We start from the raw sequence: 12,686 nt of genomic DNA, 5'->3' as shown, positions 1-12,686 counted from the left end.
TTTATATAATTTTTTAAATGTTAACCAATGGCTTTATAAATTTGGTAATGCTCAATATCAATCAGAAGTGTAACCTAATACCCAACCTAGATATATCAACTAACCTTGACTGGCGGAGACATGTGAACATCTGCCTCCATGTCTGGCCTCCCTCTCTCTTTCTCTCTCATCACCTAGCTCCTCCTCTCCTTCTCCTCCTCCTCTCCTTACTCCTCCTCTTCTTACTCCTCCCACCTTAGCTCCTCCTACATATCATCCTTCCTGTTAAAATAAAACTTTTCTCTCAAAATACAGTTAGAGCATAACTATACCAATTTATGTCAGTAAGGTGCAATATAGACCTAATACCCAGTCCATCGTTTTATTGACTAACCAGAACCTCTGTCATCTCTCCTAAATAAAAGGCTTAGTTCTGAACCTGGCTTTTTTTTCTTGGCTTTAGAATGAATGTCAGCTGAAAACCATCCTCTCAAATTTTTTCTCCCAAAGTAAATAGCAAGGATTGGCTATGAGACTATAAGTTTTCAACCCCATCAGAAATCCAGAATGACTGAGTTAACTGAAATTATGGGAAGCACAAAGCATAGCTTCTAAAACATAGACAATTTATAGAGACCGCTGAACACCTGGACAGTCCCTATACTACAGAACGTTGGAGCATCCAATCTTCAGCAATCATGTTGATTTTCTGACATAAAAGTTTTACAGTATAAAATGAATGGTTGTAAAAAAATATTATGTGGATTACTGACTGAGTCAAACTGTATGTAAGAAAAAATACACAATGCAAAACTGCTGTTAATTATTTGTTTTTTAAGTCCAAAAAATAGAAGAAAAGAAAATTAGTAAGTAAACAATATGAAATTGACAGTGGTATATAAGCTCAAATCCATTTGTTTATTTATTTATTTACTTACTTACTTATCTATTTTGCAGCTCTGGCTGTTCTGGAACAGAGTATGTAAACCAGGCTAACTTCAAACTCACAGAGGGAGCCGTCACCGCCATTTCAAGACAGTGGGAGGTAGATATCTAAGAAGAGTCCCTGAGATGCAAGTTCGGTATATTCTGCCGCCCTCTAAGCCTTCAAAATCACGGCTGCTGCCCTTTTTCTGCTACTTCTAGAAACATTTTTGTCAGTAGTGGCAGCAGTAGAAGTCAATTATCCCCTTGTTCTGTCTCAAGAAGCTCCAGATGGCGTTTTCCATGGGCAACGTGGCCGACAGCACAGAACCAACGAAACGTATGCTTTCCTTCCAAGGGTTAGCTGAGTTGGCACATCGAGAATATCAGGCAGGAGATTTTGAGGCAGCTGAGAGACACTGCATGCAGCTTTGGAGACAAGAGCCTGACAATACTGGTGTTCTTTTATTGTTTTCATCAATACACTTCCAGTGTCGAAGGCTGGACAGATCTGCTCACATTAGCACCTTGGCAATTAAACAGAATCCCCTCCTAGCAGAAGCCTATTCAAATTTGGGAAATGTATACAAGGAAAGAGGGCAGTTGCAGGAAGCAATTCAGCATTATTGACATGCCTTGCCGCTCAAGCCTGATTTCATTGATGGTTACATCAACCTGGCAGCAGCCTTGGTAGCAGCAGGTGACATGGAGGGAGCAGTGCAGGAGTAGGTCTCTGCTCTTCAGTACAATCCTGATTTGTACTGTGTTCGCAGTGACCTGGGGAACCTGCTCAAATTCCTGGGACGCTTGGAAGAAGCCAAGGCATGTTATTTGAAAGCAATTGAGACGCAACCAAACTTTGCAGTAGCCTGGAGTAATCTCGGCTGTGTTTTCAATGCACAAGGGGAGATTTGGCTGGCGATTCATCACTTTGAAAAGGCTGTCACCCTTGACCCAAATTTTCTGGATGCTTATATAAACTTAGGAAATGTCTTGAAAGAGGCACATATTTTTGACAGAGCTGTTGCAGCTTATCTTCGTGCCTTAAGTTTGAGCCCAAATCATGCGATGGTGCGTGACAACTTGGCTTGTGTGTACTATGAGCAAGGCCTGACAGACCTGGCCATTAATACCTACAGGCGAGCTATAGCACTGCAACCACACTTCCCCTATGCTTAGTGCAACCTAGCAAGTGCGCTCAAGGAGAAGGGCAGTGTTGCTGAAGCAGAAGATTGTTATAACACAGCTCTTCTCCTGTGTTCTACCCATGCAGACTCTTTGAATAACTTTGCCAACATCAAAAGGGAACAGGGCAACATCGAAGAGGCAGTTCGCCTGTATCACAAAGCATTAGAAGTCTTCCCAGAGTTTGCTGCTGCACATTCCAATTTAGCAAGTGTACTGCAACAGCAGGGCAAGCTTCAGGAAGTGTTGATGCACTATAAGGAAGTCCTACATTTGCTGATGCTTATTCCAATATGGGAAACACTCTGAAGGAGATGCAGGATGTTCAGGAAGCTTTGCAGTGTTATACTCGTGCTATCCAGATTAATCCTGCCTTTGCTGATGCACACAGCAATCTGGCTTCCATTCACAATGATTCAGGGAATATCCCAGAAGCAATAGCTTCTTACTGCACAGCTCTGAAACTTAAACCTGACTTTCCTGATGCTTATTGTAACTTGGCTCATTGCCTACAGATTGTCGGTGATTGGACAGACTATTGGTTAGTATTGTAGCTGAGCGGCTAGAGAACAATAGGCTGCCTTCTGTACATCCTCACCATAGCATGCTGTACTCTCTTTCGCATGGCTTCAGGAAGGCTATTGCAGAGAGGCATGGGAATCTCTGCCTGGATAAGATTAACGTCCTTCATAAACCACCATATGAACATCCAAAAGACTTGAAGCTCAGTGATGGCCGATTGCGTATAGGATATGTGAGTTCTGACATTGGGAATCACCCTACTTCACACCTTATGCAGTCTATTCCAGACATGCATAATCCTGATAAGTTTGAGGGATTCTGCTATGCCTTGAGCCTGGTTGATGGTACAAACTTCCGAGTGAAGGCGATGACAGAAGCCAATCATTTCACTGATCTTTCTCAGATTCCATGCAATGGAAAAGCAGCTGACCGCATCCACCAAGATGGAATTCACATCCTTGTGAATATGAATGGGTATACCAAGGGTGCTCGAAATGAGCTTTTTGCTCTCAGGACAGCTCCTATTCAGGCCATGTGGCTGGGTTACCCTGGGACTAGTGGTGCACTGTTCATGGATTACATCATCACTGATCAGGAAACTTCCCCAGCTGAAGTTGCAGAGCAGTATTCTGAGAAACTGGCTTATATGCCTCATACTTTCTTTATTGGTTATCATGCTAATATGTTCCCTCACCTGAAGAAAAAAGCAGTCATCGATTTTAAATCCAATGGGCACATTTATGACAATCGGATAGTTCTGAATGGCATCGATCTCAAGGCATTTCTCGATAGTCTACTTGATGTGAAGATTGTCAAGATGAAATGTCCTGATGGAGGTGACAATGCAGAAAGCAGTAACACAGCTCTTAATATGCCCGTTATTCCCATGAATACGATCACAGAAGCAGTAAATGAAATGATTAACAGAGGACAGATTCAGGTAACAATTAATGGGTTTAGTATTAGCAATGGACTGGCCACTACACAGATCAATAATAAGGCTGCAACTGGAGAGGAAGTTCCCCGTACCATTATTGTAACCACCCGTTCCCAGTATGGACTACCAGAAGATGCCATTGTGTACTGTAACTTTAATCAGTTATATAAAATTGACCCTTCTACCCTGCAGATGTGGGCAAATATTCTGAAACGTGTGCCTAATAGAGTGCTTTGGCTGTTGCGTTTTCCTGCAGTAGGAGAACCCAGTATTCAACAATATGCACAAAATATGGGCCTTCCCCAGAACCGTGTCATTTTCTTACCTGTGGCTCCTAAAGAGGAGCATGTCAGGAGAGGTCAGCTGGCTGATGTCTGCCTGGATACTCCTTTGTGTAATGGCCACTCCACAGGGATGGATGTTCTCTGGGCAGGAACACCCATGGTAACTATGCCAGGAGAGACTGTTGCTTCTCGAGTTGCAGCTTCTCAGCTCACTTGTCTAGGATGTCTTGAGCTCATTGCTAAAAGCAGACAGGAATATGAAGACATAGCTGTGAAACTGGGAAAGGATCTAGAGTACCTGAAGAAAATTCGTGGCAAAATCTGGAAACAGAGAATAGCCAGCCCTCTGTTCAACACCAAACAATACACAATGGAATTAGAGCGTCTCTATCTGCAGATGTGGGAGCATTAAGCAGCTGGCAACAAACGTAACCACATGATTAAGCTGTTGAAGTCACTGAGTCAGCTTGAATAAAGACTGTACACAGGAGAATTGCCCCTATACCTGAGCCTCAACTTTCTGGGGGAAAGGGAACTAGATAACATTCTTTGTGCTTATTTGTATAGTACTGTGTTGCAGACGGGTGATATATAGTGATAATAGAATAGCACAGCCAGACTTGCTTCCTGCATGATAGGGAGAGACAAGAATAAGAAACTGCTATTCTACAAGGAATCTCTGTAGAGTTTTGTAGCAGACAGGCGGTGCACAGGTCTGGAAGGTCCAGTCTCCCTTGGTCTTCCATGGGATGCTTAATGTGGTGGGAGATAGAGATTAACCAGCCAGTTTGTGATTCTGTGGATTGATCAAGTCTTCTGAGCCTTTATTTTTTTTTCCTTTATATTTTGGGTTTTGGAGCTTTTAAAAATGTTTGCTTTCAGCTATTTTTACTCATGTGAAGTGATCTTGATTCTTCGGAGATGAAGTTTTAAACTAAAATATTGCTTCCTGTTTTGGTGTCTGAACTCTGACATGGTGACAGGGACCTTGCTGGTGTAGTCTTTTTATAGGTTTTATAAACCACATGAGCCTATATCAGTCATTTTAGTGTCTGACCTGATGCTTGGCACTGTCAGTGCTTTGCTTAGATGATGACTTAAGATTTTTCAGCCTGTTTTCCACAACCTGCCCCAAGCCTCTGTTTAAATTCTCCTGTGACTGCTAACAAAACCAAGTCTGCTTTCAAACATCCCAGAGTGTTTCTCTTAAACACACCATCTGGTGCCAAATGAAAATTTTTAGGAGTGAATATTAATCATGAAGGTCACAGTTGTGGTACTGTTATTAATAATAATGTAGGGGTTTTTTTTGCCTAAGTTTTACCTATTTCACCAGTGTTTCAGCCGTTGGCTGCCCCTCCTATGCTGCTTCCAAAAGTGATAATGTATGATAAGATTTTTACCTTCCTTTCTAAAGTTTTTTTTTTTAAAGTGAGTCCTGTTCTTCCTATTTCTTTCAGCAGAAATGAAATCCCAGGTAAGTATATAAGTACTCAAATATTTGATTAGTAAGTTACAGTTATCTCCAGTACATTACATAATGTTCACTTGACAGATTTAGAAGTAAAAGCTCTGAAGAACCATCTCTATACAGACAGTTATTTTTTAGAATGTGTTAGGATGTATTGTCTGGAATTAGTTTCAAAAATATATGGATTTGGCCTTGGTAGCAGTGAATTGTATCACCACTTGGCTTGGACTACAAATTAGACATTGGCCCTCACGGAGCTTGAGTTCTTGATGGTAAAAAACAGTTGCATTTCCGTAAAGGGTAGAGGGCTTGAGGCTTAAACGTATGAATATGTTTGTACTGCTCTGCTGCACTTATCCTCTCCAGTCACAGATGAGTCTTGTCTGTTAGTAGTGCTGTAGATTATGTCTTTCCAAAGCACCTACGCAGTGCACCTATTCTGTAGTTGCAGCTATTGCCTGGATGTACCTTAGCTGACAAAATATTGATAACTAAGAACTTGAATTTGTGATTCTTACCGCTAATTAAAACCTAAGCAAGGAGTCTCATGTAACTCTGATAGCAGAATTGTATTGTGATGAACTGTGTACCTTTAGTAACGTAAATCAAGGAACATCAGTTAAGAGACTTCTTAATTTATTTTTTAACTGAATAAATATCAGTTAAAGATTGCCAGCATGGTTACAGGTAAACTGATTTTCAAAATTCACTGAACTACTAAGTGTGGGATTGGATAATAGGTTTCCAGTACTGCTAGGCTGAGATCTGTGGCCATTTACATAGTACATCATTCGTCCTATAGGGATGAACTTTTTTCCAGCACGAGAAGTAGCCACTCCGGTTAAAGCTTTTGCTTATTGTAACAGGCTTTTATTTCCAGGTAACCTGTCTGTGGAAGACTTAATTCTGAATAGAGTAATAGATATTACGGGAAACTGATTTTTTTCTATTATACTCTGCTTTATTGAAAAAGTAAAGCATTTAAAATTGTGCTCCAGAAATTCAGCTGTTGTCTTGCGATCTTTAAACAATAAATGGATGATTTCCCCTTAAAAAAAAAACTCACAGAGATCTGCTAGCATCTGTCTCCTGAGCACTGAAATTAAAGGCCTGTACCACTACACTTGACGAAATTCTCATTTTTTTATTTTTGATGTTTAATGACAAAAAAGCATACTATTTGGAACCTTTTACAGGCCTCTATAGGTAAATCACAATGCAAATTTATGAGATATTTTTAGCATCATCTGAAGAAATTCATTTGGAAGCTAGAACTTGACCAGATAGTTCACCTTAGTGGAAATAGAATATTTGAAAATAAGCCACAAAGTTACAATGCGGCTGAGCTGCCCACCATGAGCTAGGTGTTATCTAATTCATATAGTACACGTGCACAGCAAAAATCTATTATTAAATGAAGGTGGGATATGTGTGATTTAGCCAAAAAATCTCCTAAAGACCCAAATAAATTACATGAAAAAGTTGCCCAAATGCCTGTGGTTTCTACTCCCATTACAATTCCATCTTTTCCAAAGCATGCCTTGTATCAGTTGATTAAGGAGAAGAAGACTAAGGCTGGTTTTACTGATGGTTTTGCATTTTATGTAGGTACTTCCCAGAAGTGGACAGCTACAGTATTATAATTCTGTTCTTAGACAACCCTGCAAGACACTGGCAAAGAAAAATCTTCACAATGAGCATAACTTTGTGCAATATATATTGTGATACAGTTTACATGAAAGGAAAATGGTCAAATGTGCAATTGTTCACTGATACATGAGCTGTGTCCAATAGATTGTCTGGGTGGTCAAGGATTTGTAAACACCAGGATTAGAAAAATTTTGACACAGATATCTGTGGAAGGAATATATGGATATGTTGGGAGCCACACTAGCCCCACGTTCGGGCAGCCAAAAAATGTTGGGACCCAAGCTCAAGTCCCTGTTCAGGCGCCAAAATTGTCTCGGCCCAAGCAAAATGTTGAGGCCCGGGCTGCCCCGAGTTTGGTGGCCACTGTATCCCGGCCCAAGCTGCCGCTCCGGTCTGCAGGTCGGGGTTCAGCAAGAGCAAGAGTGAGGACGGACTCGAAGAATGCAGACCAGACAGAGTGTAATTCAGTCCCATTTACTCTTCAGTCTGAGTCCTAAGTCTTGAGTTCCTAGTGCCTCGTCCCTAGCTCCTAGTCCCTCCAGGTTCCAAGTTACTTCTTCCAAGTTCTCTTCCAAGTGCCTGCTACCTGTCTTCTCTCTGCTGTGTCTGGTTCTCTCTAAAGTGTCTCCCTAATGTCTGATGTGTCTACTGTCTGCCTCTGCCTTTTATGTCTTACTTCTAAGCCACGCCTCTAAGTTACACCTTTAATCATGCCCTTAGGTCTTGTCTCTAAATCTGATCTCTACACTTCTAAATCATACTCTTAAATCACACACCTTTAATCTCACACACCTTTAATCTCACGCACCTTTAATCTCAAAAGGTATCTAAACCAAGATTATCGGAGTGTGTTCAGCTGTTGTAGGCTATTGTAATCCAAGTCACATGTCAGGGTATATGGCTCAAGATGGATGCAAAGCTGATAGCCGCTTTCTGCTAAAAGTCGGCCCCCAACATGGATATATCTTTGAAAAGGATATAAAGTTATTTGTGTTTCATGCAAATGCTCATCAGAAGATGACTTCATCAAATGAGGATTTCAATATCGAAACAGATATACAACATATCTGTGGATTGACAGCCTCTTTTACTAATCACCCCCTCATTGACCAAAAGGCTCATGAACAAAATGGCCATGACAAAGATTGAGGTTGTACATGGGCTAAACAACATTGATTTCCAGTCATCAAGGTTAACCTGGCTATTGATCAGCCATTCCTCCTGGCTTTGCTTCAGTTTTTATTCTTTTATTTTTTTTAGACAAAACAACTTTAGGTCAAAATTTTTGAAGGAGGGTTGGTGTCCTCATCCCTCCCTTAAGGGCCCTGTCTAACTATTGGAGGTGATCTCTTCACATTCCATATCCCTTACTGTTGGTCACTGCAGATAAGGCCAGTCCCACTGACTCTTGAAAGCTTCCCCATACCAGGTCTCAGGGAGTAACTAGAGATTTCTCCTACCTCCCAGGCCTGGCACCCATACATTTCCATTCATTCTATTAGCTCTCTGGGCCTCTCTTCTGCCTTTCTTAATTCCTCATTCTGCACCCATCCCCCATTTTCCTCCACAACCTCTATTTTCCAACCAGGTTTCTCCTTCCCTCTGCCTTCCATGACTATTTAGTTCTTCTTTCTAAATTGTATTCAAACATTCTCATGTGTGCCTCTCTTCTTGTTTACCTTCATTGGATATGTGAGGTGTATAATGGCTATTGTGTATATTATGGCTAATATACATTTATCTGTGAGTACATGGCATGAATGTCCTTTTGTGTCTGGGTTGCCTCCCCCAGAATGATGTTTTCTGTTCTAACCATTTGCCTTCAAAATTTATGATGGGTTTGTTTTAATAACTGAATAGTACTTGATTGTGTAATTATACCATATTTTCTGTATCCACTCTTCCCTTGAGGGACAAGTGGGATGCTTCTAGTTTCTGGCTATTATGAATAAAGCTGCTATGAACAGAGTGAAACATGTGTCCTTGTGGAATGCTGAAGCATATTTGGATATATGATCAGGAGCAGAATAGGGAAGTTTTTAGGTAGAATTATTTCCAATTTTCAGAGAAACTGCCAGATTGGGTTCCAGAGTGACTGTACAAATATTTTATCTCACCAGCAATGGAGGAGTGTTCTTTTTCCCTATCCTCACCAACATGTGCTGTCACTTGAGTCCTTGAAGTTTTGCATTTTGAATCTTGAGGTCATTTTAATTTGTATTTCCTTGATTACTAAGGATGTTGAACATATAAATGCTTCTCAGCCATTCAAGATTCTGTTGAGACATCTCTGTTTATTTCTGTACCCCATTGTTAAATGGGTTATTTGGTTTTCTGGAATCTAACTTTTTGAGTTGTTTATATATTTTGGATACTCACACTCTATCATATGTAGGGTTATTGAAAAACTTTTCTCACTTTGTAGGCTTCTGGTTTATCCTATTGACCACATCCTTTGCCTTGCAGAAGCTTTTCAGTTTCATGAGATGCCATTTATTAATTGCTGACCTAATTGAGTCTGAGCTACTGTGTTTAGGACATTTTCTCCTGTGCCAAAGCATTCAAGGCTACTTTTCACTTTTTCTTTTATTAAATTCAGTGTGTCTAGTTTTATGTTGAAATGTGTGATCCATTTGGACTTGATATTTTTTCAGCGTGATAAATATTGATCTATTTGCATTCCTCTACATGCAAATCATTAGTTACACCAGCACCATTTGGTGAAGATGCTTTCTATTTTGAATTCTATGGTTTTGGCTTCTCTGTCAAAAATCAAGTATCTATAAGTGTGTGGGTTTAGTTGTATATCTTTGATTGTATTCCAATGATCAACCTGTCTATTTCTGTTAAAATGTCATGTGGGTTTTATCACTATTGCAATGACCTTAAGGTCTAGGATGGTGATTTTTCCAGAAGATCAGAAGTTCAGGATTGTTTTGGCTATCTTGGGTTTTTTGTTTTTCCAATGAATTTGAGAATTGCTCTTTCAATGTCTGTTTTAAAAAGTGTGTTTCAATTTAGATTGAAAATACGTTGAATTTGTAGGTTGCTTTTGGAAAGATAGAAATTTTCACTATGTTGTTTTTACTGATCTATGAGCATGGGAAATCTATCCATTTTCTGAGGTCTTCTTCAGTTTCATTTTTCAGGATCTTGAAGTTCTTGTCATACAGAACTTTCAATTGCTTGGTTAGATTTACACCAAGATATTTTATATTATTTGTGTCTATTGTGAAGAGTGTTCCTAATTTCGTTCTCAGCCTTTTTATCATTTGTATAAAGGAGGGCTACTGATTTCTTGGAGTTAATTTTGGATACACCTACATTGCTGAATTTTTCAGCTGTAGGAATTCTCTGGTAAAATTATGAGGGTTAATTAGATATAGTATCATATCAGCTACAAATAATGATACCTTGACTTCTTCATGTTCATGTTATATCTCCTTGGTTTGGATTTGTTGTCTTATTACTCTAGTTAAAACTTCAATTACTATATTGAAAAGATATGGATAGAGTGGGCAGCTTTGTCTTTTCCCTGATTGTAATGGGATTACATCAAGTTTCTCTCCAATAAATTTGATATTGGCTGATGGTTTGCTGTATATTGCATTTACTATGTTTTGGCATGTGTCTTGAATACCTGATCTCTCCAAGACTAATTAAGCAGCTACTGAGATGATCATGAGATTTGGTTTTGAGTTTGTATATATAGTGGATTACCTTACCGAATTTTCAAAATATTTAAGCATCCTTTCATCCCTGGAATGAAGTCTTCTTGATCTTGGTGAATGATGTTTTTGATTTCTTAGATTTGGTTTGCAAAAATTTTATTGAGTATTTTGTGTTGGTGTTTATAAGTGAAATTTTTGAGTGTTCTCTTTCTTTGTTGAGTCTTTGTGTGATTTTGGTATCATGTAAACTGTGAACTCATAGAATGGATTAGATATTGGTCCTTCTATTTCTATTTTGTGGAATAATTGAAGAATACTTATTAGCTTTTCTCTGAAAGTTTGGTAGAACTTTGTACTAATACCATCTGGCACTGGCTTCTTTTTGTTGGGAGGTTTTAAATGACTGTTTCTATTTCCTTGGGGATTGTGGGACTATATAGATACTTTAGCTGATCTCAGTTTAAACTTAGTTTGTAGTATTTGTTTGCAAAATTATCCATTTCATTTTGATTTTCCAAATTTGTTGAGTATAGGCTTCTTAAGTAAGTCCTCATAATTTTTGAATTTCCTTAGCTGCTGCTATTATGTCTCCCTTTTTCTGATTTTGTTAATTTGGATACTGTTTTCATGCCTAAGGGTTTGTCTATCTTGATAATTTTTCTCAATAACCAACTCTTTGTTTTGTTAATTCTTTGCATTGTTCTCCTTATTTCTAATTGATTGATTTGGGGCCTAAATTTGACTATTTCCTGCCATCTACTCCTCTTGAGTATGTTTGGTTCTTTTTATTCTATAGATTTCAGGTATTTTAAGTTGATAGGATGTGATCTCTCCAATTTCTTTATGAAGGCACTTAGCACTATGACTTTTCCTCTTGTCACTGCTTCACTGTGTCCCATATGTTTGGCTATGTTGTCCCTTTATTTCCATTGAATGCTAGAAAGTCTTTACTTTCTGTCTTTCTTTCTTCTCTAAGTGATCACTGAGTAGAGAGTTGTTCAGTTTCCATGAGTATGTTGACTTTCTGTTTTTTCTGTTATTGTTGAAGTCCAACCTTAATCTGTGGTGATCTGACAGAATGCAAGGAGTTATTTAAATGTTATTGTATTTGTTAAGGATTGGTTTTTGTCCAATTATTTGATGAATTTTTGAGAAAATTCCATGCAGTGCTGAGAAGAAGGTATATTCATATGTTTTTGGGTGGACCGCTCTGTAGATGTCTGTTAAATACATTTGGTTTATAATACCCGTTAGTTTCATTGTGTCTATGTTTAGTTTCTGTTTCAAGGCCATTTCAATTGGTGAGACAGGGCTGTTCAAATCTCACACTATTTTTGTGTGTGGTTCATTGTGTGTTTTGAGCTTTAATATATGCTCTTTTACAAATGTGGGTGTTCTTGCATTTGGGGCATGGATGTTCATAATTGAGACTTTACCCCGGTGCATTTTTTTCTTTGAGAAGTATAAAGTGTCCTCCCACATCTCTTTTAATTACTTTCAGTGGAAAGTCTGTATTATTAGATTTTAGAATTGGTACTACAGCTTGTTTCTTGAGTCCATTTGCTTGAACACCCTTTTTATAGCCCTTTACTCTGAGGTGTTCTCTATCATTGTTGCTAAGGTATGATTCTTATATGTAGCAGAATGATAGGTCCTGTTTATGTATCCAGTCTGCTAGCCTATATCATTTTAATGGGCAATTTAGTTCACTGTTGTTGAGAGATATTAGAGACTAAAGGTTGTATTTCCATTTATTTTGTTGTTGGGGGTATGCATGATTCTCTTCTTTTGAGCTTGCTGTGAGATGATTAATGTCTTCTGTTTTCTTGGGTATAGTTAACCTGCTTTTGTTCGAGTTTTTCTTCTATTATCCTCTATTGGGCTGTATTAATAGAAAGACATTGGTTAATTTTCATTTTATTATGGAATATCTTGGTTGCTCCATCTATGGTAAATTAGAATTTTGTGGGGTATAGTAGTCTGAACAACCATTCATTGTATCTAGGTTCTGCAAGACATCTCTGCTGAATCTTCTGGCTCTTAGAGTCTCTGTTGAGAATTAA

General features: G+C 38.8%; 1 pseudogene; it reads left to right on the top strand.

Moving 5' to 3' along the window:
* Positions 1-1,100: 1,100 nt before the first annotated feature.
* Positions 1,101-4,485, top strand: LOC143440955 (UDP-N-acetylglucosamine--peptide N-acetylglucosaminyltransferase 110 kDa subunit pseudogene; annotated as a pseudogene).
* The last annotated feature ends 8,201 nt before the right edge of the window (positions 4,486-12,686 follow it).

The sequence above is a fragment of the Arvicanthis niloticus genome, chromosome 30 (assembly GCF_011762505.2).
Source record: "Arvicanthis niloticus isolate mArvNil1 chromosome 30, mArvNil1.pat.X, whole genome shotgun sequence".
Taxonomy (NCBI): domain Eukaryota; kingdom Metazoa; phylum Chordata; class Mammalia; order Rodentia; family Muridae; genus Arvicanthis; species Arvicanthis niloticus.
The sequence above is the reverse complement of the archived record's forward strand: the minus strand, read 5'-3'. Positions and strand labels throughout refer to the sequence as shown.